This window comes from Erythrolamprus reginae, chromosome 8 (assembly GCF_031021105.1).
Source record: "Erythrolamprus reginae isolate rEryReg1 chromosome 8, rEryReg1.hap1, whole genome shotgun sequence".
NCBI lineage: Eukaryota > Metazoa > Chordata > Lepidosauria > Squamata > Dipsadidae > Erythrolamprus > Erythrolamprus reginae.
Window position 1 is genome coordinate 8,202,132 of NC_091957.1, and position 21,415 is coordinate 8,223,546.

Below are 21,415 nucleotides of genomic sequence, written 5' to 3' on the forward strand. Positions count from 1 at the left end.
AAATTGTCTCTGCTATTCCTTTCTTATCTCTCTCTTTTTTTAAAAAAAGAAAAAAAAGAAAAAAAATCTTTATTGAAGGAAGAACACCACCACGATATATATGTGTCTACATGTACAAATCACAAAAGATAAATTTGAGCATTGGGAATATAAAAAAAACATTAAAATATATGGTTTTTGCATCAAACCTATCATAATAGGTAGTTAATATCTTAATTGAATGAAAAGGAGAGAGCAGCACAACACATTAATAAAAGAAAAAGAAAAAAAGGTAAAGAAGAAGAGTTAAAGAAGAGAGGAGGGAAGAGAAGAAGAAAACAGAAAGAAAAGAAGAAAAAAAGGAAAGAAACTGTACATATAGACAACTGAGACAAGTCAACCTCTTTGTTGACTATCATATCTCACAGCCTTTATAGACTTGTTGCATTTCTGTTAATTACTGGTATTTTTGTGGTCCTTTCTTATCTCATCCACAGGTTTCCCCTTTATGTTCCCTTATCCCCGAAGAAAGAACTTGGTCTATTTTGACCAGGTTTTGGTTATCCCAAATGTGCTTTTCCAACCTGGTTTGGCCAGCCTGTCAGAGCTGTTGCCCGGGGTGTGGCCGCTGCGCATGCTACAGCTACTAGGAGCCAAAGGTGAGAGCTAAGTGACAGGTGGAGACCAAAGGTGACCGAGCTTCCCTAAAAGTTTCCCTAAAATAAATTTATTCATTCATTCATTCATTCATTCAATCATTCATTCATTCATTCGATTTTTATGCCGCCCTTCTCCTTAGACTCAGGGCGGCTTACAACATGTTAGCAACAGCATTTTTTAACAGAGTCAGCATTATTGCCCCCACAATCCGGGTCCTCATTTGACCCACCTCGGAAGGATGGAAGGCTGAGTCAACCTTGAGCCGGTGATGAGATTTGAACCGCTGACCTTCAGATCTGCAGTCAGCTTCAGTGGCCTGCAATACAGCACTCTACCTGCTGTGCCACCCCGGCTCTAATATGAGCTGCCGCAAAAGGAGACGACATGCCTCTATTCCAGAGGTACTACCCCTCTCTGAACACCCCAAACATCCCTAACCAATTATAATCAAGTCAACAATTGGCCTCATTAATGTCATCATATCTCCAAGAGAGCAGGAAAGACTTGGAAAGACAACATTTAAAGTTGACATAGGAAGTTATTTTCATTGCTAATTGTGAATCTCATCAGCCTATTCAGAACAACGGTGTTGGCCAGTTTGGGGAATAATGAAAAAACATTCCTGATTGATTGACTGGATTTGTATGCTGACCCTCTCCAAGGACTCGGGGCGGCTCACAATGTAATAAAAACAATATGCAATATCAATATTAAATATGTCAAACGGTTAAATAAGGTTCAGGAGGGAAGTGTTTTTAATAGGAAAGTGAACACAAGAACAAGGGGACACAATCTGAAGTTAGTTGGGGGAAAGATAAAAAGCAACGTGAGAAAATATTATTTTACTGAAAGAGTAGTAGATCCTTGGAACAAACTTCCAGCAGACGTGGTTGGTAAATCCACAGTCACTGAATTGAAACATGCCTGGGATAAACATATATCCATTGTAAGATAAAATACAAGAAATAGTATAAGGGCAGACTAGATAGACCATGAAGTCTTTTTCTGCCATCAGTCTTCTTTGTTTCTATGTTTCTAAGTCAAAATCTATCTAATTAACTACTCTAAACACCCTGTAACATTAAAAATCATTCATTCACTTTCAACAACAAGCATACTTCACACTCGTCAGCCAGAAGCAAGGGGCTAGTGGCCCCAAGCCTGCTGGCATAGATGGGCTTTCAGGTTCTTACGGGAGGTGAGGGGGTGGGGGCAGTACGAATCTCTGGGGGGAGCTGATTCCAGAAAGACGGCCCCCCCACAGAGAAGACTCTTTCCCTAGGCCCTGCCAAGCGCCATTGTCTAGTTGACGGGACTTGGAGAAGGCCAACTCTGTGGGACCTGACCGGACGCTGGAACTCATGTGGCAGAAAGCGGTCCCGCAAGTAACCTGATCCGATGCCATGTAGGGGTTAATGACAGAACCGATGGACAACTTCGCCATTCACTCATTTTGCTTCTACGAGAATAGAAGTTTTGCTTCTCATTAACCAGAGGATCCTTTGATCGCTAAACAAAGGAGAAAATTGCCTCTTTAAACTCCACTGAATGAAAATCTATCAGAGGTCCTGGTATCCCTTTCATGATTCAATCCAGCGAAAGGAAGGAACACAAGTTTACTACAAGGCAAAGCCTTCTTCCTCGAATGTTTCCCTGTCAACATTGATTTCTGACACGTGGGTGTATTGTTCCAATTCTACATTAATTATATGAACAATATCATCCTGTCTGATTTATAGACAAGTGGAGATTAACCAGTCCAAGGATAAGTTGATGCATAAGCGCACTACCGTCCCTGTCATATTGTCCTTCATTTAGTCCTATCTATTTCCTGTGATAATCGTGTTTATGTTTATATCTGTTATAAATATCTTTATATTTAAACCTGAAATCTCACACTTCTGGTATTTTAATCCACTTTATGGGGGATACTTTGAAAGACCCAGACACTCCATTTGATGCAAGTAGGATGTGTGTGTGTGAGAGAGAGAGGGAGAGACAGACACACACACACACACACACACACACACACACAGACAGAGAGACAGAGAGAGAGACAAAGACACAGAGAGAGACAGAGAGAAAGACAAAAACAGAGACACAGAGAGACAGAGAGAGAGACAGAGAGGGAGATGGAGAGGGAGGGAGAGAGAGGGAGGGAGGGAGAGGGGAGCTTCTCTGAGGTCCCATCAATTGATCCTGTCAATTGATCGGTGGACAGGACCTGGAGAAGGCCAACTCTGTGGGCCTTTACTGCTAGTACGGAAGTATTAGGTAGAAGGCGGTAGAAGGCGGTTCCATAAGGTAGAGGGACGGTAGAAGGCAGTTCCATAAGTAGTCTGGTCCTAAGCCATGTAGTGCTTTAAAGGTGATAACACCTTGAAATAAGAAGACATTTTCAGACAATCCACCAATGGAACTGAGGTTGCCTTGGAAATTGTGGAAATATCAAGAAGAGACTGGACTGCCATTGATCAGAAATGGTGTACGGTCTCCCTGCTCAGGCGGGGGGTTGGACTAGATGATCTACAAGGTCCCTTCCAACTCTATTAATCTGTTAAAAAAAAATACCTGCCCCTACCTAGGATCGAACTCACAGCCTCCCGATTGTGAGGCAAGAGCGCTACGTCTAGGCAACTGCACCACTCCACAGCCTTCTCTTGACTTCCCATATATGAAGGCAGGATTCCTAAGCCAACTTTTTAACTTGCGTTTGGTTGGTGGGGTGGAGATCCCATAATGTTATATTCAGAGATTGAGCATTAAACCATAATCATTTGTTGGAGCTTGGCCTTAGAAGACATTGTGAATGCAGCAAGCCTGGTTTATAAAACCTGATTTATTATTTACCTATTGGGTTTGCCCGGCCAATTTTTTGTTTTGTTTTTTTTGTTAAATAAATCAAAGCGTATCACGACGTGTGTGAAGCTACTGAATTTTTCTCCCAGTGAATTTTGGGTGGTTGGAGCCAGTCTGTTCCTGGAGTGATCAAACAAGCAAGATTTTTATTTGATCTCTGCCAACTGTATCGTTGGTGCGTTTATCTGAATCTTTTTTTTATTTCCTTTGCTTCCTCTGGATGTAAAAAAAAAAGAAAGGACTAATTGGTCATTTAACACTCTCTATTGCTTTGTTTTTTAAAAAAATAGAATTTCCCTATATTATAAAGCCTAGGAAAAGAAAAAACCTGGGTAGGTCAGATATAAATTCTTTTATCTCTTCTTGGTACAAGGAAAGTATGCAAGGTAAACCTAATTAGGATCTGTCTGATTTATGTCTTTGAGATTTGTTCAGGAACTGTAAAGGATGATTTGAGAAACAGGTTGTACGTACCATGAATTCTCATTTATGCTTTTAAAACTAAGATCATTCCTTAGTTTGCTTCCAAAGAGGAACTTTCTAAACTTAGCTAACTGAAGTCATACTGGAAAATACTACAATATACTGGAAAATGCAACTTATTTTCCAAAACACCAGAAAGCAAGACAAGAAACAATGGATAGGAACTCATCAAGGAGAGAAGCAATCTGAAATTAAGGAGAAATTTCCTAAAAGTGAGGACAATTAACCAGTGGAACAGCTTGCCACCAGAAACTGTGGGTGTGCTCCATCACTGGAGGTTTTTAGGAAGAGATTGGACAACCATTTGTCCAGAATAATTTAAGAGAGTAATCTACCGTAATCATCAGAAAAAATAAGGACCAGTCCTAGAATGGGATGAAACTGGTCTTAGCTGATTAAATCAAATCTAGTCCTGTCTCTAATGTGTCTCCATATTTTCTATCTTAGCCTAAGTCCCTCCCTTCCTTCTTTCCTTCCCTTTGCCTTCCTTCTTTCTGTCTTTGTCTTCCTCCCTACTTCCTTCCTTCCTTCCTTCCTTCCTTACATACTTACTTACTTACTTACTTACTTACTTACTTACTTACTTACTTACATCTTCCTTCCTCCTTTCTATCTTTCTTTGCTTCCTTTCCTCTTGCTCTTTGCCTGCTTTTCCTTCCTTCCTTCCTCCCTCCCTCCCTTATTTCTCTCTCTCTCTGTCTTCTTTTTCTTTCTTTCCTCTCTCTCTCTTTGCCTTCCTTCCTTCCTTCTTTCCTCCCTCCCTCCCTTCCTTCATTTTCTATAGCTATAGAAAATGTTTGAAGGCAAGCAGTTTCATTGGTTGATTGTTTTCACTGTCAGGAAATTTCTCCTTAGTCCCAGGCTGCTTCTCTCCTTGCTTAGTTTCCATCCATTGTTCCTTGTCTTGCCTTGGGGTGCTTTGGAGAATAAATTGACCCTCTCTCCTTTACGGAAGCCCTTCCATTATTGGAACACTGCTATCCTGTCACCCCTCATCCTTATTTTCACTAGACTAGACATACGCACATACATACAGAAGTTATTGATTTCCTGCTCCCCGTAACCTACCAATCACGATCCACTTCTATGACTTTCTCTTGACTTGTTTAGATTGTAATTCAGCCTCAAGTACATTACTTTTATTTATAATACCGGTGTTTCAGCAGGGTTGCTGGAAGCTCTCAAAAATTATTTACAGGGCTCTTTTGATTTTCAATTTCCAAACCATACAATCCCATTTTTTATTCATCTGTAGAGGTTTCCGTTGACCAGAGACTATTAAACAAAACAATAGCCTAGCAGAAAATTTTGGGGGGGACCCCTAAACATTAAAAGGCATATAATTTCTTCTGCATTCCTTTTTTTTTCCCCAGGAGGAATAGAAATACGCTGCTGAAAAAAGTAAAGGGAACACTTAAACAACACAATATAACTTCAAGTAAATCCAACTTCTGTGAAATCAAACTGTCCTCCCCGGCTTCCTATAGTCCCTTTTGTGTCTTAAGACAGAATAGTGGAGAAATCTAGAAAGGCATTGAATTTTAAAAGGAACAAGAATAACGACACCCTGTCCATCACCTTATATCAGGAATGAAAGGCCCCTCTGCAAAAAAGAAAAGAAAAGAAAAGGAGAAAGGAAACAGAATACCTGTGGGAACTTGCAAAGACCCTGTTTTGCACTGCATTAGTCTATACCAGAATCCCACTCAAAGCTGTCGGGAATGGCTTGTATGTGTTTCGGCATGAAAGGGCCTCGAAAGCTGAAATATGTTGTTTCTCGAGAAGAAGGGGAGGGAGAGAAGTATTTGACAAGGGGGGGGAGCACCAGAAGTGGACTGCAGTGGTAACCGCTACATGCATCCACTTTTAAGGTCTAGACTCACTTCCTTGCCATTACAAACCAAGGATGTTTAAAAGGATGCACAGAATTAGAAATCTGGAAGGGAGGTCTTCATTCTAGGTCCATTTTCCTTCCCAAAAGCTGGATGATCTAATCCAGGGGGTGTCAAACTCTGATTTGATCTGAATGTAGTTCATAAAAACATGTACCAAAATGTCCTTCCTGTTAATAACTACTTCACCTTCAACCGCAGCAATACACGAGCACGCAATAGAGTCAGAGTTTGGTTATTTGTAAGTCTTATATGGCTACCTTATAATTCTTGTTATTCTATTCTACTCTACTCTACTCTATTCTACTCTATTCTATTTCTATTCCATTCGATTCGATTGTTATTCTATTCTATTCTATTCTATTCTATTCCATTCCCTTTATTCTATTCTATTCTATTCCATTCCATTCCATTCCATTCCATTCCATTCCATTCCACTCCACTCCACTCCACTCCATTCTATTCCATTCCATTCTATTCAATTCCCTTTATTCTATTCTATTCCATTCCATTCCATTCCACTCCACTCCACTCCATTCCATTCCATTTATTCTATTATATTCCATTCCATTCCATTCCATTCCCTTTATTCTATTATATTCCATTCCATTCCATTCCATTCCATTCCATTCCACTCCACTCCACTCCACTCCATTCCATTCCATTCTATTCCATTCCATTCTATTCAATTCCATTCCCTTTATTCTATTCTATTCCATTCCATTCCACTCCATTCCATTCCCTTTATTCTATTATATTCCATTCCATTCCATTCCCTTTATTCTATTATATTCCATTCCATTCCATTCCATTCCACTCCACTCCACTCCACTCCACTCTACTCTACTCTACTCTACTTTCTTGCAGGCATTTCATTACCCAACTAGGTAATAATAATAATAATAATAATAGACATTGTTTGCGGAGTAGGGTGAAGAGATGCCTAGGAATAGAATGGGGCACGCCAATAATAATGATAATGATAATAATAATAATAATAATAATAATAATAATAATTATTATTATTATTATTATTATTATTATTATTATTATTATTACTTCTTACTTTACTTACTTACTTACTTACTTACTTACTTACTTACTTACTTACTTACTTACTTACTTACTTATTGGATTTGTGTGCCGCCCCTCTCCGCAGACTTGGGGTGGCTCACAACAATAATAAAACAATGCATGACAAATCTAATATTTAAGTAACTAAAAACCCCTTATTAAAAAAAGCAAAACATACACACAAACATAACAGGCATAAATTGTATAGACCTGGGGGGGAGGGGATATCTCAATTCCCCCATGACGACAGAGGTGGGTTTTAAGACGTTTACGAAAGGCATGGAGGGTGGGGGCAATTCTGATCTCTGGAGGGAGTGGGTTCCAGAGGGTCGGGGCCACCACAGAGAAGGCTCTTCCCCTGGGTCCCGCCAAACGACATTGTTTGAGGAGTAGGGTGAAGAGATGCCTAGGAATAGAATGGGACACACCAATAATAATAATAATAATAATAATAATAATAATAATAATAATAATAATAATAATGATGATGCTGCTGTGAGAGAGAGGGGGGGAAGGACAGATAGAGAGCAAAGTCAGGTAATACTGGGTATTTACAAAGCTTACCCATCACTGCAAACTCGACAACGCTCTAATGCCGAGAGAAGGGAAAATATATTATCGCCTCCTTTTTCGATTCATGTCTGATTTGTATCTTTTATCCCAGCTCTTTGATGCATTAAACCCTTTGTGAGTCTTTGGAGGGATGAAAAGCCTAATGCAATGTGATGTATTTGGAGGTAATGAATATTTAGTAACCAGATGTTGCATCCTATATATGTGTGTGTGTGCGTGTGTGTGTATTTATGAGTCACATGGTTTTGCTGAATTTGAAAATTAAGCGAGACTAGGATAGATCTATTTTGGCTTTTTTCTGGCCTCATCAGCTAGCCATACCCTCACTGGGATTTGAACTTGCAGCCTTTGCCTTCTGAGGCAGAGAATTAACCTCCAGGCTACAGTATCCAATTCCATCAGCTTTGTACCAGTGAAGGGTTATGGTTTTTTCTGTTGAATCACCCTGGCATACCCAAATATGGTAGGAGCTTAATGCTTACTTTTGCCTCTCAGCCCAACCCAGGGCTATATACGCACACACACATATACAAATACACATACACATATACATATATATGTTTTTCTGTCAAGTCACCTGGCAGATCCAAATATGAGTATAATGAGTAGCATAATGATCCAAATATGATAAAAATGAGTAGAACCTGTGGCCTAGTGATTAGAACCTTTAACCCAGGTTTGAATCCTCTGAGAGTATGGCTAGCAGACGAGAGCTAAAAAGCTCGAAATAGATCTATCCTGGTCTCTCTCTATTTCTTTGTTCTTTACAAATTTGAATACACACACACACATACATACACTGCTTAAAAAAATAAAGGGAACACCTAAACAACACCAAATAACTCCAAGTAAATCAAGCATCAATGAAATCAAACTGTCCCACTTAGGAAGCAACCCTGATGGACAATCAATTTCACAGGCTGTTGTGCACATTCCACTTTGTAGAGAACAAAGAATTCAATGAGAAGATTTTTTATGCGACGTTTCGGTGAAATCATAAAAATCACCATGTCAATCCTTCTAATAATTATGATTACACCAACCAATCACATCACTGAAACATAATCACCCAATCTATTTGCTACATTCAAACCAAATCTCCACCCCCACACTATATACTAGGAAGAAATGACAGTTGCAAACATTCCATTTTACAACAGCACGAAGCTTGGAAACTTCAGCCTGATGATGGTGAATGTGATTTCACCGAAACGTCGCATAAACATGCAAAATATTACACAGGGCAAAACCCGAACTCAGAACAATCTACATACATATACCCGTGAAAATTTACGAAAACAAATATATATATATATATATATATATATATATATATATATATATATATATATTTGTATATGTTAAATGTTTTAGCATAAAAAACATATATGTATATATATGTGTGTGTGTGTGTGTGTGTGCGCGCGTGTGCGTGTGTATACATATACGTATATGTACAGCATATATGTATGTATATGTATATATTGTTGGGGAAAAACAAGAAAATAAGAAAAAAATTCAAGAGAACAAAATGTTTTTAGAACCCTTCTCATAGATAAATAGGTAGCCCCACAACTGAGCTCCATTTTTTTTGGGTGGTTCCTACACATTAGTATTGGCATTTAGACTTATATTGCTCCAAGTCCTCAGAGAGAGGCGGCATATAAAACAAACAAACAAACAAACAAACTTTGGTTTTATAATAAGGTTTTTTTAGTTGTTTAAATAAATAAATAAGTAAGTAAGTAAGTAAACAAACAAGCAAACAAAAACAAACAAACAAACAAACAAATAAACAAACAAACAATAAACAAACAAATAATAAATAAACAAATAATAAACAAACAAATAATAAACAAACAAATAATAAACAAACAAATAATAAACAAACAAATAATAGACAAACAAACAATAGACAAACAAACTGCCCCCAACAATCTGGGTCCTCATTTGACCCATCTTGGAATGACTGAAGGCTGAGTCGACCTTGAGCCGGTGGTGAGATTTGAACCGCTGTACTACAGCTAGCAGTTAGTTGATTTTAGCCTGCAGTGCTGCTCTAACCACTGCGCTATCCCGGCTCCTATTAACTGTCATGAAGTGACAGTTTTCCTCCATCTTATGACCTTTTTCACCATGGTTGTTAAGCGGATTGGTGCGGTCGGTTTGCGAGGGAACTCTACTTTCTCCATTGAATTTGAAAAATAGTCATAAATCACTTTTTTCTTTCAGCCCCGTTGTAACTTTGACCGGTCACTGTATGAAGCATACAGAAACCGAGGACTAACTGTACTAACAGGCCTCTCAAACGCTCTGTTGTGCAACCGCCATTTCCCAGCAGGCTCAGCTTTCAGGTGCGCGAAATTTACCTCAGAGAAATCCCCCAACCAACATGGCTGCCATGGAAAATTCCACAAATCCACCCCAGGTAGAAATTGAGCCTTTTGGGCTGAGGCGGAGAGGAAGTGATTAATCCTCAAAGATTAACATGGATCTGAATCTGCCTAAGCTTAATAAGTTTGTCACACTTGGTTCCTCCCTGTGCAATCCTCTATCAAGGAAAGATAATAATAAAGGAGGGGATATAAAATCGGATTAACAATTAATAAATAGCTATCTGGCATACACACACACATATATTGGCTGCTATGGTTACGTGGCTTCCTTGGCCCTGTTTCGCCCAGGCTCCTAAATGGAGGAAGCGTTTTTAATTCAAAATGTTGAGCATTTCCCAAATCTCAAGGGTGTTTCACAGTATAAAAATTTAAAAAAGCATTTCCTTTCCTTTCCCTTCTTTCTCCCTTCCTTTCCCCCTCCTTCCTTCCTGCCCTGTTTCCTTTTCTCTCCTCCTTCCTTTCCCCTTCCTTCTCTTTCCCTTCTTTCATTTCTTCACTTCCTCCCTGTTTTATTTCCTCTCCTTCTCTTCCCTTCCCTTCCTTCCTTTCTCCCTGATTTCTCTCCTTCCTTCTTCCATGTTTTATTTCTTCTCCTCCTTCTCCTTTCTTCCGTTCCTCTTTTCTTCCTCCCTTCCTCTGTTTTTCCTTCCTTCTTCAATGTTTTATTTCTTCTCCTCCTTCTCCTGCCCCTTCCTTCCCTTCCTTCTTTCCTTCCTTCCTCCCTCCCTGTTTTCTTCCCTTCCATCTTTTGTCTTTTATTTCTCCTCCTCCTTCTCCTTTCTTCCCTTCCTCCCCTTCTTTCCTTCCTTCTTCCCTCCTGCCCTATTTCCTTCTCTCCCTTTCCTCCCTTTCTCCTCCCTTTCTTCCCCTCCCTTATTTCCTTCCTTTCCTCCTTCCCTGTTTCCTTCTCTCCTTCTCCTTCCTTTCCCCTCCCTCCCTCTCTGCAACCCTCCATTTCCTTTTCTCTCCTTCTTTCTTTCCCCTTCCTTTCTTACTGCCCCCTCCCTTCTTTCCTCCCTTCTTTCATCCCTCCCTGTTTTCTTTCCTCTCCTTCTCCTCCCTTCCCTTCCTTCCTTCCTTCCATGGTAAAGTCCATCACATCACTATTGATGGGAATAGATAATAAATATTCTAAATAGGTTCTAGAATTGAATGGAATTGGAATTGTATTGGAATTAGAATTAGAATAGGATAGAATTGGAATAAGAATAGAATAGAATAGAACAGAACACCACTATTGATGTTAATAGAGAAAAAATATTCTAAATAAATATATTCTAGTAATTATTATTATTATTATTATTATTATTATTATTATTATTATTATTATTATTATTATCATCATCATCATCATCATCACCACCATTATTATTATTATTATTATTATTATTATTATTATTATTATTATTATTATTTGGATTTAATTGCCGCCCCTCTAATTTCAATTTGTAGTGAAATTATAGAATTGAATGGAATTGGAATTAGCACAGGATATGATATTCTATTCTATTCTAATTCCAATTCCTATGGAATTGGGATTAGAATAGGATAGAATAGGAATAGGAATAGAATATCTCTCTTGGTGGGGGAATGAATATCACTGTCTTTTTCTCTCCCACCCACCCCCAATTTCCAGTTTTTTTAGAATTTCTCTTGGGATTACCTGCTTTATTTTTACATGCAGGTAGAGCAGTGATTTTCAACCTTTTTTGAGCCGAGGCACACTTTTTACATTTACAAAACCACGGGGCACATTGAGGGCGGGGGGCGGGGGGCGGCGGCGGCTAAAAAAATATTGGACAAAAAAATTCTCTCTCTTCCTCCCTTTCGCTCTATTTCTCTCTCCGTCTTTCTCTCCCTTCCTCTTTTTTTCTCTCTTCCTTCTTTCCTCTTTTTTGCTCTCTTTCTCTCTCCCTCCCTCCCTCTATGTCTTTCTCTCTCCCACCTTCCCTCCCTCTCTTTCTCTCTCTCTCTCTTGCTTTCTTTCTTTCTCTCTCTTGCTCTCTCTCTCTTGCTTTCTTTCTCTCTTGTTCTCTTTCTCTCTCTCTTGCTTTCTCTCTCTTGCTTGCTTTCTGTCTTGTTTCTCTTTCTCTCTCTTTCTTTCTCTCTCTCTTGTTTGCTTTCTCTGAGCTTCGCGGCACACCTGACCATGTCTCGCGGCACACTAGTGTGCCCCGGCACACTGGTGGAAAAACACTGAGGTAGAGAAACCAGGTCTCAATTCCTTTCACCGGATCTGATTGTTTGGAGAAACCTTCTCTAATGGTAGCTAAGCACCCCCCCTTATAATTATATCCCTGCTGCTTTACCAGTAGTGAAGAAATCACTGCTTCGTACTGGGTGCAGAGTAAACCATACAGTTTGTAAAAAATAAGTAACAGGCTTCCCACTCGGTCCGCCACCCTACCACAGATGTTCAAGGCTCAGGGGAACTTTTCCCACCAAGAGATTTTATTTTCTTTAATTTATAAATAACACATCTGTTCGACAGCTCATGGCGGCTGGGGAGAACTCCGCCGGGGTGGGGGAGGGAGGAGTTTATGTACTCTGTTTGCAAAATGTTATGACTTGCTGCTGAGCCTAAAAAATTAACTTCATAAAAAATCCCAGCTCTCTAGAGAGCACTGCGGTATTGAAGCCGGGCTCCCCACAACTGTACTTTCTACACAGCAGGCACATTTTTGTGTTGTTTTCCACCGTGGCAGGGATGATATTGTTTTTATGGCCTTAATGATTCCATGGGCCGTCTGGAGAAGCTTCATTTGGTAAGGCAGAGGACTGGGGTTTTTTTGAGGAGGGGGCAGTGATGGGCTCCTACGGGTACAGTCAGGAACGCAGAACTGGTAGAAAAATTTGGGTCAGGTATGCAGAACCGGTAGGAAAATTTTGAACTTTTTTCTTTTTTTTCCCTTCTGTGCTCTGGGTATTATTATTATTATTATTATTATTATTATTATTATTATTATTAATTAGATTTGCATGCCGCCCCTCTCCGTAGACTCGGGGCGGCTCACAACACAATAAAAACAGTTCATGACAAATCTAATAATTTACAATTTAAAATATTTTTTAAAAAAACCATTATTAAGCAGACATACATACAAACAAACATACCATACATAAATTATATAGGCCCGGGGGAGATATCTCAGTTCCCCCATGCCTGACGACAAAGGTGGGTTTTGAGGAGTTTACGAAAGGCAAGGAGGGTAGGGGCAGTTCTAATCTCTGGGGGGAGTTGGTTCCAGAGAGTCGGGGCCGCCACAGAAAAGGCTCTTCCCCTGGGGCCTGCCAACTGACATTGTTTAGTTGACGGGACCCGGAGAAGACCCACTCTGTGGGACCTAATCGGTCGCTGGGATTTGTATGTTTTTCCTATAGCAGTAAATGTGGTTGAATGTGTATAATTTTAGAAGAGTTGTGCATACGTGTGTGTGTATATACATATACATACAGTTTATATAGTAGATAATGTATATTTTTGTGTGCCTGTGTGTAATACGTATGTACACATATGGCATCTATACATAGAATTAAATTGCATGTTTTATTCAGTAATAGTAAATAGATAGGGAAATTGTATCTCTTTGAGGTGAGTAGAGGCCAGGCATTCTAACCCTAACCCAAACCCTTGAGAAGATTAATAAAATATATTATTATTTATTATTATTATTATTTTTATTTATTAGATTTATATGCCACCACTCTCCGAGGACTCGCAGCGGCTTACAACATATAAAAAAATAGTATACATTGAGATACAGTTAGTTTGAATTAAAACTTACTTTTTAAAAAGTTACATTTAGTTTTTAACTAAAAAAACCCATATTAAAATACACACATATCCATTCATACAAACTCATTATACATTCATTGGCCAGGGGGCAGAGTCTAATAACCCCAAGCCTGATGGCATAGGTGAGTCTTTATGTGGACATATGTGGACTGGAAGGAAGCTGATAACAGTGATCTGGAAAGTGTGACCATTGGAAGTCAACAAAGATACAGAATCCATTCCTTCTTCATTAATTTTTGCATCGCTCCAGCAAGAGACATATGGTTGCTTCAGAAGTATAATTTTCCTAGGTGCCCAGAGGGCTCAATAAATTAAATGTGTAAATACTGGAAGAGTTTCTAAATAAATATGTTCTAGTAACAATTGTATTGAAATTATAGAGATGAATAGAATTAGAATTATTAGAATTAGAATTAGAATTAAAGGCAAGAGAAGAGAAGAGAAGAGAAGAGAAGAGAAAATATGGAGTGTAGTTTAGTGTAGTGTAGTGTAATGTACTGAACTGTACTGTACTGTACTGGAGTGGAGTGGAGTGGAGTGGAGTGGAATAGAATAGAATAGAATAGAATGGTATGGAATGGAATGGAATGGAATAGAATAGAATAGAATAGAATAGAATAGAATAGAATAGAATAGAATAGAATAGAATAGAATAGAATTCTTTATTGGCTGTGTGATTAGACACTCAAGGAATTTGCCTTCGGTGCACAAGCTCTCAGTGTATATGGGACATCAGTGTATACATCATTAGTGTACATATCACAGCAATAGGCAACTACCGTAAAATCAATAGCCATTTGTGTAAAATGCCTGTTGATGTTATTACTCTAGGAGGAAGGATGTACCAATGCCCAGTCAATTGGTACACAATCTTTTTCTCAATAGGCACATTGCCATCTAAAGGTGGGATCACCTCTCTAACTAATGGGACTTTGGTTTCAGCACCCTGGATAGCCATCATACAGGAAATATATTCCTCCAGAATTATTTCATAACATCGGACCAGATAATATAGCTAAAAACTGGGATTATTTTGATAGGGTCAAGGGGAATCCCACTTTGAGGATGGTAATTGTCTAAGAAACACATTTTACCTCCTGGTGTGAGAATTAGGGGCATCACAGTTGGCAACAAAGCAACAAATCCGATTTGGGGTCTGGAGGATAAAACATATGAAGAATGGTTGTGGGAATGGACTATGTCTAGTTTAATGAAAAGAAGGACTAGGACTGACATGATAGGAGTCTTCCACTATCCAAGGGTGGGCATTTGGGGGGTGGGGAAAGCTTTTTTGCCCTCTCTAGGGATTGAATTATGGGTGTGGGCACTCACGCATACACAATAGTATGTGCACACGCTCTTTCGGCACCGGAGGAAAATAGGTTCGCCATCACTAGTATAGGGTATACTGATCCTGCAGGGGGTTGGACTAGAGGACCTCCAAGGTCCCTTCCAACTCTTCTATTCTGATATTCTGGCAGGAGAATACTCTAAACTAAACTTGCCCCTTCGTCCTTCAGAAGTCTATTGTCAAAAATCAGCAGCATTTCTAAGGAGTGAGATTTGTGAAGCCAAGCCAGAAGAAATAGGGGCCAGATTTAGTAATACTCTGGAGTCACTCTCAAAGAAAGTCTCTATTTCAAAGAATTCTTAATTCCAAACTATAACCGAGGGAGGAAAAATTGGAGGATTTTCTGCCTGAAATATCGTTCCCTTTGAGGAGCGGAAAGTAACAGCCCAATTTCATTCGTATCACATAGGCGGATGCAATATCTCGCAAAATAGTGTAACATTAGCTATACTTGCATATAATGGAAGGAAAAACATAATGTGTTGAAACAGCTTATAATGTCCTAGTTGGCACATAATACTAAATAATAATGGGGAGTCTCACACATCCCATGCTGATTTTTTTTTTTAAATCCAAAAACAAAATAAAGACTACTGTGCAACAATGTTCAAACTCAAATTGTTTGAAAGACCAAATAGGTCCAGGATGGTTTGGACAGTGTTGAAACAGCCTGTTTTGAAATAAGAAACAGCTTTTTTTCAAACTCACAATATTGCCTTGAAATACTTTGCATATCATAAAGTCAATAGGTGATGGAAAGTATAAATGCATCTTATAAATAAAATAAAGTAGGTTATGGTTACATCCAGCAGGCAAATCCAAGGAGGAGGAGGAGGAGGAGGAGGAAGAAATGATAGAGGGAGCAAGGCAGGCAGGGAGGGAGAAAGGAAGGAAGGAAGGAAGGATGAAATCAGAGGAGCAGGAAGGAAGGAAGGAAGGAAAGAAGGAATGAAGGATGAAATAAGAAGAGGAAGGAAGGAAGGAATAAGAGGAGGAGAAAGGAAGGAAGGAATAAGAGGAGGAGAAAGGAAGGGAGGGAGGAAGGAAGGAAGGATGAAATCAGAGGAGGAGGAAGGAAGGAAAGAAGGAAAGAAGGAAGGAAGGAAGGATGAAATCAGACGAGGAAGGAAGGAAGCTAGGAAGGAAGAAAGGAAGGAAGGAAGGATGAAATCAGACTAGGAAGGAAGAAAGGAAGGAAGAAGGATGAAATCAGAGGAGGAGGAAGGAAGGAAGGATGAAATCAGAGGAGGAGGAAGGAAGGAAGGAAGGAAGGAAGGAAGGAAGGAAGGAAATATTTCAATCACTCCCAATTCTCCATTATTACTTTTCTGGTGGCAGCAGGTAACCAAAGCAGTAGTTCATTTTCAAACCTGGCAAGCCACTACCATTTTGCTTGCTCTCAAAAAAGGACTATAGCAGCAGAAAGTCTTCTATTAAAATATTATTATTATTATTATTATTATTATTATTATTATTATTATTATTATTATTATTATTATTATTTTAAGGCCTCCTTGCATGCCCCCAGCCTTTGATTCCCACATTTTCTTCTGCTAGGGTCCTCTCTCCAAATTGGTTGTTTCCTAACCTGACACAAGAAACAGAATCTACAAGTCTCTTGGGATGGTTCACAACCCTAAGTCTGAAAGAGGGCACTGGGATTTAGTCATCAAGCAACCGGCTCTGAAAATATATATATACATATAAAGTGGTACCTCTATCTAAGAACGCCTCTACTTATGAACTTTTCTAGATAAGAACTGGATGTTCAATATTTTTTTGCCTCTTCTCAAGAACCATTTTCCATGTACAAACCCGAGCCTCCAAATCTGTAACCGGAAAAGGCAGAGAGAAGCCTCTGTGGGGCCTCTCTAGGAATCTCCTGGGAGGAAATAGGGCTGGAAAAGGTAGGGAGAAGCCTCCGAGGGGCCTCTCTAGGAATCTCCTGGGAGGAAATAGGGCCTCCTCTCTCTCTGTGGTTTCCCCAATCGCACACATTATTTGCTATTACATTGATTTCTATGGAAAAAATTGCTTCTTCTTACAAACTTTTCTACTTAATAAGAACCTGGTCACAGAATGAATTAAGTTTGTAAGTAGAGGTACCACGGTATATATATATATATACTGTATATATTCTATTTTTTCTTGCTCTGGGGAAACCTTGCTGTTTTTTGCTGATATTCCTAGGTGTCACCTGAACCCACACACCGCCGGCAGAGCTCTGAAATACCGTAGGTACGGGATCAGTGGGCTCTGTGATGTTTTCAACCTCCCCTTCAATTAACTCATCCAGTCGGGCTCTTTTCCAGGAGCAAAATCTGCTTCCAGGCGAAAGATGCAATTTCAAAGCCAGACAATAACAGAAAAGGAGAGAGGGAGGGATGGAGGAGGAGGTAGGGAGGGAGAAGGAGCGAGATATATATTTGGGGAACTATTCAAAACAGAACCCCGAGGCAACGAGAAGGATTTGAAATTTGTCTTGGGAGGAAAGCAAAGTTTGAAAGAGAATTCCCCTGTCGTCTTTTGAGAGCTGGCTGTATTTGCCAAGAAAACCAGGGAACGAAAAATATACGTATGCGTGGAAGCAAAAACCCGGCAAAAATAGCCAAAATCTCACTCTCACGCGCGTCCTCATGTAAGATTTGGCATGTTGTGCATGTGCAGAAGCCAAATTTCACACTGGGGTGCATTGGGGGTGCGCAGCTGCACACACATAGAAACATAGAAATACAGAAACATAGAAGATTGACAGCAGAAAAAGACCTCATGGTCCATCTAGTCTGCCCTTATACTATTTCCTGTATTTTATCTTAGGGTGGATACATGTTTATCCCAGGCATCTGGGATTTTCCTACCAGGAACTGCGCACCAGCTGCTGCCCGTCAGTGGAATGAGGGATGATTGATTGTTTTATTTCTCTTAAATTTTTAATTGTATGGAACTAGTCTTACCTTTGCCAATTTTATTCTTGTAAGCCGCCCTGAGTCCGTGAGAAGAAGGGCGGCCTATAAACTCAATCAATTCACCAACCAATCCATCCATCAATAAATGCCAATTTGTTATTCAGAAGGGCATTGGCATTTATCTATCTATCTATCTATCTATCTATCTGGCTGGGGAATTCTGGGAGTTGAAGTCCAGATCTCTTCAAGTTTGCCAAGGTTGGAAAACACTGATATAAAGTGTATGTACACACACGCACGCATAGCTCATTTGCTGCGATAGGAAAAACATACCCAGAACCCAGAAGGGGAAAAAAGAGCCCACGGAGAGGGGCGGCATCTAAGTCCAATTAATAAATTAATTAAAAAATTAAAATTAAAAAAAAATTGCTACTGGTACTTCATGCTTGACCGTAACCGGAGGAGCCCATCCCTGCTTCCAAGGTCCCTTCCATCCACGCTACTCTGTTGCTGAATTACAAAACACTGGCACTTGCATTTAAGGCATTATAAGATTTAGCATTTAACATTTAGACTTATATACAGCTTCACAGTGCTTTGCAGCCCTCTCTAAGCTGTTTATAAAGAGTCAGCATATTGCCCCCAACAATCTGGATCCTCATTTTGCCCAACTCGGAAGGATGGAAGGCTGAGTCAATCTTGGATGACCAAATCAACATCAATAACAAAAATATTGAACATCCACGAATAATCTCCAAGATGATGGTTTGCATCCTTCTATCCCAATAAACAGCTGAACAGAACCACAGACTTTGTTGTTTCTGGTCTCAAGTATATTTCTGTTCAACATCTGGCCTGGCCCAGTTAATTTTGAGATCTGACAGTGTGGGGCGGAAATGAAGAAGCCATTTGAAGGTCATATTTTTCCTATTGGCAATCCTGACGGGGGGTCCTGATTGCCAGTCACTTACTTGAAATGAAAAAGAAACAAGCTGGAGAAAAGAAAATGACATTTCACTCATAGCAGGCCAATTAGGGCAAAAAAAATAATAAATACGCAACAGCAGCAGAAAGAGAAATCAACAGGGCCTGATGGTCTCAAACAGGGAGAAATTGGCAAGGACCAGAAAGGTGGGGAGGGGGTGGGAGGAAACCTTTGAATGAGCTTGTGGTAATTTCAGGAGTCAGGAGGAGTAAAAAAAACCAGCACGTACAAATCATGTACTAAGTGATCTAAGAAAACATACCGGGAGAGAATAGCAATAGCGTTTAGACTTGTATACCACTTCATAGAGCTTTTATAGCTCTCTCTAAGAGATCACAGAATCAGCCTCTTTCCCATAACAATCTGAGTCCTCATTTTACCCACCTGTTGGCACTAGGCAGAGTTAGCCTAGGGATAGGGATAGGGATAGGGATAGGATAGAATAGGGTTTGTTTGCGTAGGGTAGGGTAGGGTAGGGTAGGGTAGAGTGGAATAGAATAGAAGAGAAGAGAAGAGAAGAGAAGAGTAGAATAAGGTGGGATGGGATAGAGTAGAGTAGAGTAGAGTAGGATAGGATAGGATGGAATGGAATGGAATGGAATGGAATGGAATAGAATAGAATAGAATAGAATAAGATGGGGTAGAGTAGAGTAGAATAGAGTGAAATAGAATAGAAGAGAAGAGAAGAGTAGAATAAGATGGGATGGGATGGGATAGAGTAGAGTAGAGTAGAGTGGAATAGAAGAGAAGAGAAGAGTAGAATAAGATGGGATGGGATGGGATAGAGTAGAGTAGAGTGGAATAGAAGAGAAGAGAAGAGAAGAGAAGAGTAGAATAAGATGGGATGGGATGGGATGGGGTAGAGTAGAGTAGAGTAGAGTAGAGTAGAGTAGAATAGAATAGAATAGAATAGAATAGTAGAATAAGATGGGATGGGATGGGATAGAGTAGAGTAGAATAGAAAAGAATAGAATAGAATAGAATAGAACAGAACAGAATAGAATAGAACTTTATTGACCTCTCTAAGCAGTTTATGGAGTCAGCCTGTTGCCCCCAACAATCTGGACCCTCATTTTACCCACCTCGGAAGGACGGAAGGCTGAGTCAACGTTGAGCCAGTCAGAATTGAACTGCCAGCAGTGGGAAGAGTCAGTTTGCAATATTTATGTTCTAACCACTGTACCACCGCATTAAGATTAACTCCAGACCAACAAACAATAGCCCAGTCAAGGGACTATCAGGAAACAACAGTCTAATCAAAGAACTACCAAGAACACTTCCACCGACGTGGTAAGTCATAGTATATAATAATAAGAGCCTTGATTCCCTACTAGCCCTGCTAATATTACATTTGGAATACTGTGTCCAGTTCCGGAGACCTCACCTACAAAAAGAGATTGATAACATTGAATGGGTCCAAAGACAGGCTACAAAAATGGTGGAAGGTCTTAAGCATAAAACATATCAGAAAAGACTCAATGAAATCAATCTGTATAGTCTGGAGGACAGAAGGGAAAGGGGGGACATGATCGAAACATTAAATAAGGTTCAGGAGGGAAGTGTTTTTAATAGGAAAGTGAACAGAAGAACAAGGGGGGCACAATCTGAGGTTAGTTGGGTGAAAGATCAGCAGCCACATGAGAAAATATTATTTTACTATTTGACTGAAAGAGTAGTAGATGTTTGGAACAAACTTCCAGCAGATGCGGTTGGTAAATCCACAGTAACTGAATTTAAATATGCCAAGGATAAACATAGATCTATCCTAAGATAAAATACAGGAAATAGTATAAGGGCAGACTAGATGGACTATGAGGTCTTTTTCTGCTGTCAATATTCTCCTGAACAGATTGAGTTCATGAAGTCTTTCCTGATATGTTTTGTGCTTAAGACCTTCCACCATTTTTGTAGCCCATCTTTGGACCTGTTCAATTTTATTAATATTCTTTTGTAGGTGAGGTCTCCAGAACCGAACACAGTATTCCCAATGGGGTCTCACCAGCACTCTATACAGTGGGATCACAATTTATTTATTCATTCGATTTTTATGCCACCCTTCTCCTTAGACTCAGGGTGACTTACAACATGTTAGCAATAGCACTTTTTAATAGAGCTAGGCTATTGCCCCCACAATCCGGGTCCTCATTTTACCCACCTCGGAAGGATGGAAGGCTGAGTCAACCTTGAGCCGGTGATGAGATTTGAACCGCTGACCTTCAGATCTACAGTCAGCTTCAGTGTCCTGCAGTACAGCACTCTACCTGCTGCGCTACCCCGGCTCATATCACAATCTCCCTCTTCCTGCTTGTTATACCCCTAGCTATGCAGCCAAGCATTCTACTCGCTTTCTCTACCGCCTGACCGCACTGTCCACCCATTTTCAGTCTCTTTTTCAAACGTATTTCTTAACACATGCCATGTGCCCCAATCCATCGTCACAAAACACAAGAATTTTCATTCT

At 39.8% G+C, this 21,415-nt stretch overlaps 1 protein-coding gene across 1 annotated transcript in view; it reads right to left on the minus strand.

Moving 5' to 3' along the window:
• ASTN2 (astrotactin 2) overlaps positions 1-21,415 on the minus strand; it is a 397,091-nt gene that overhangs the window by 308,250 nt on the left and 67,426 nt on the right.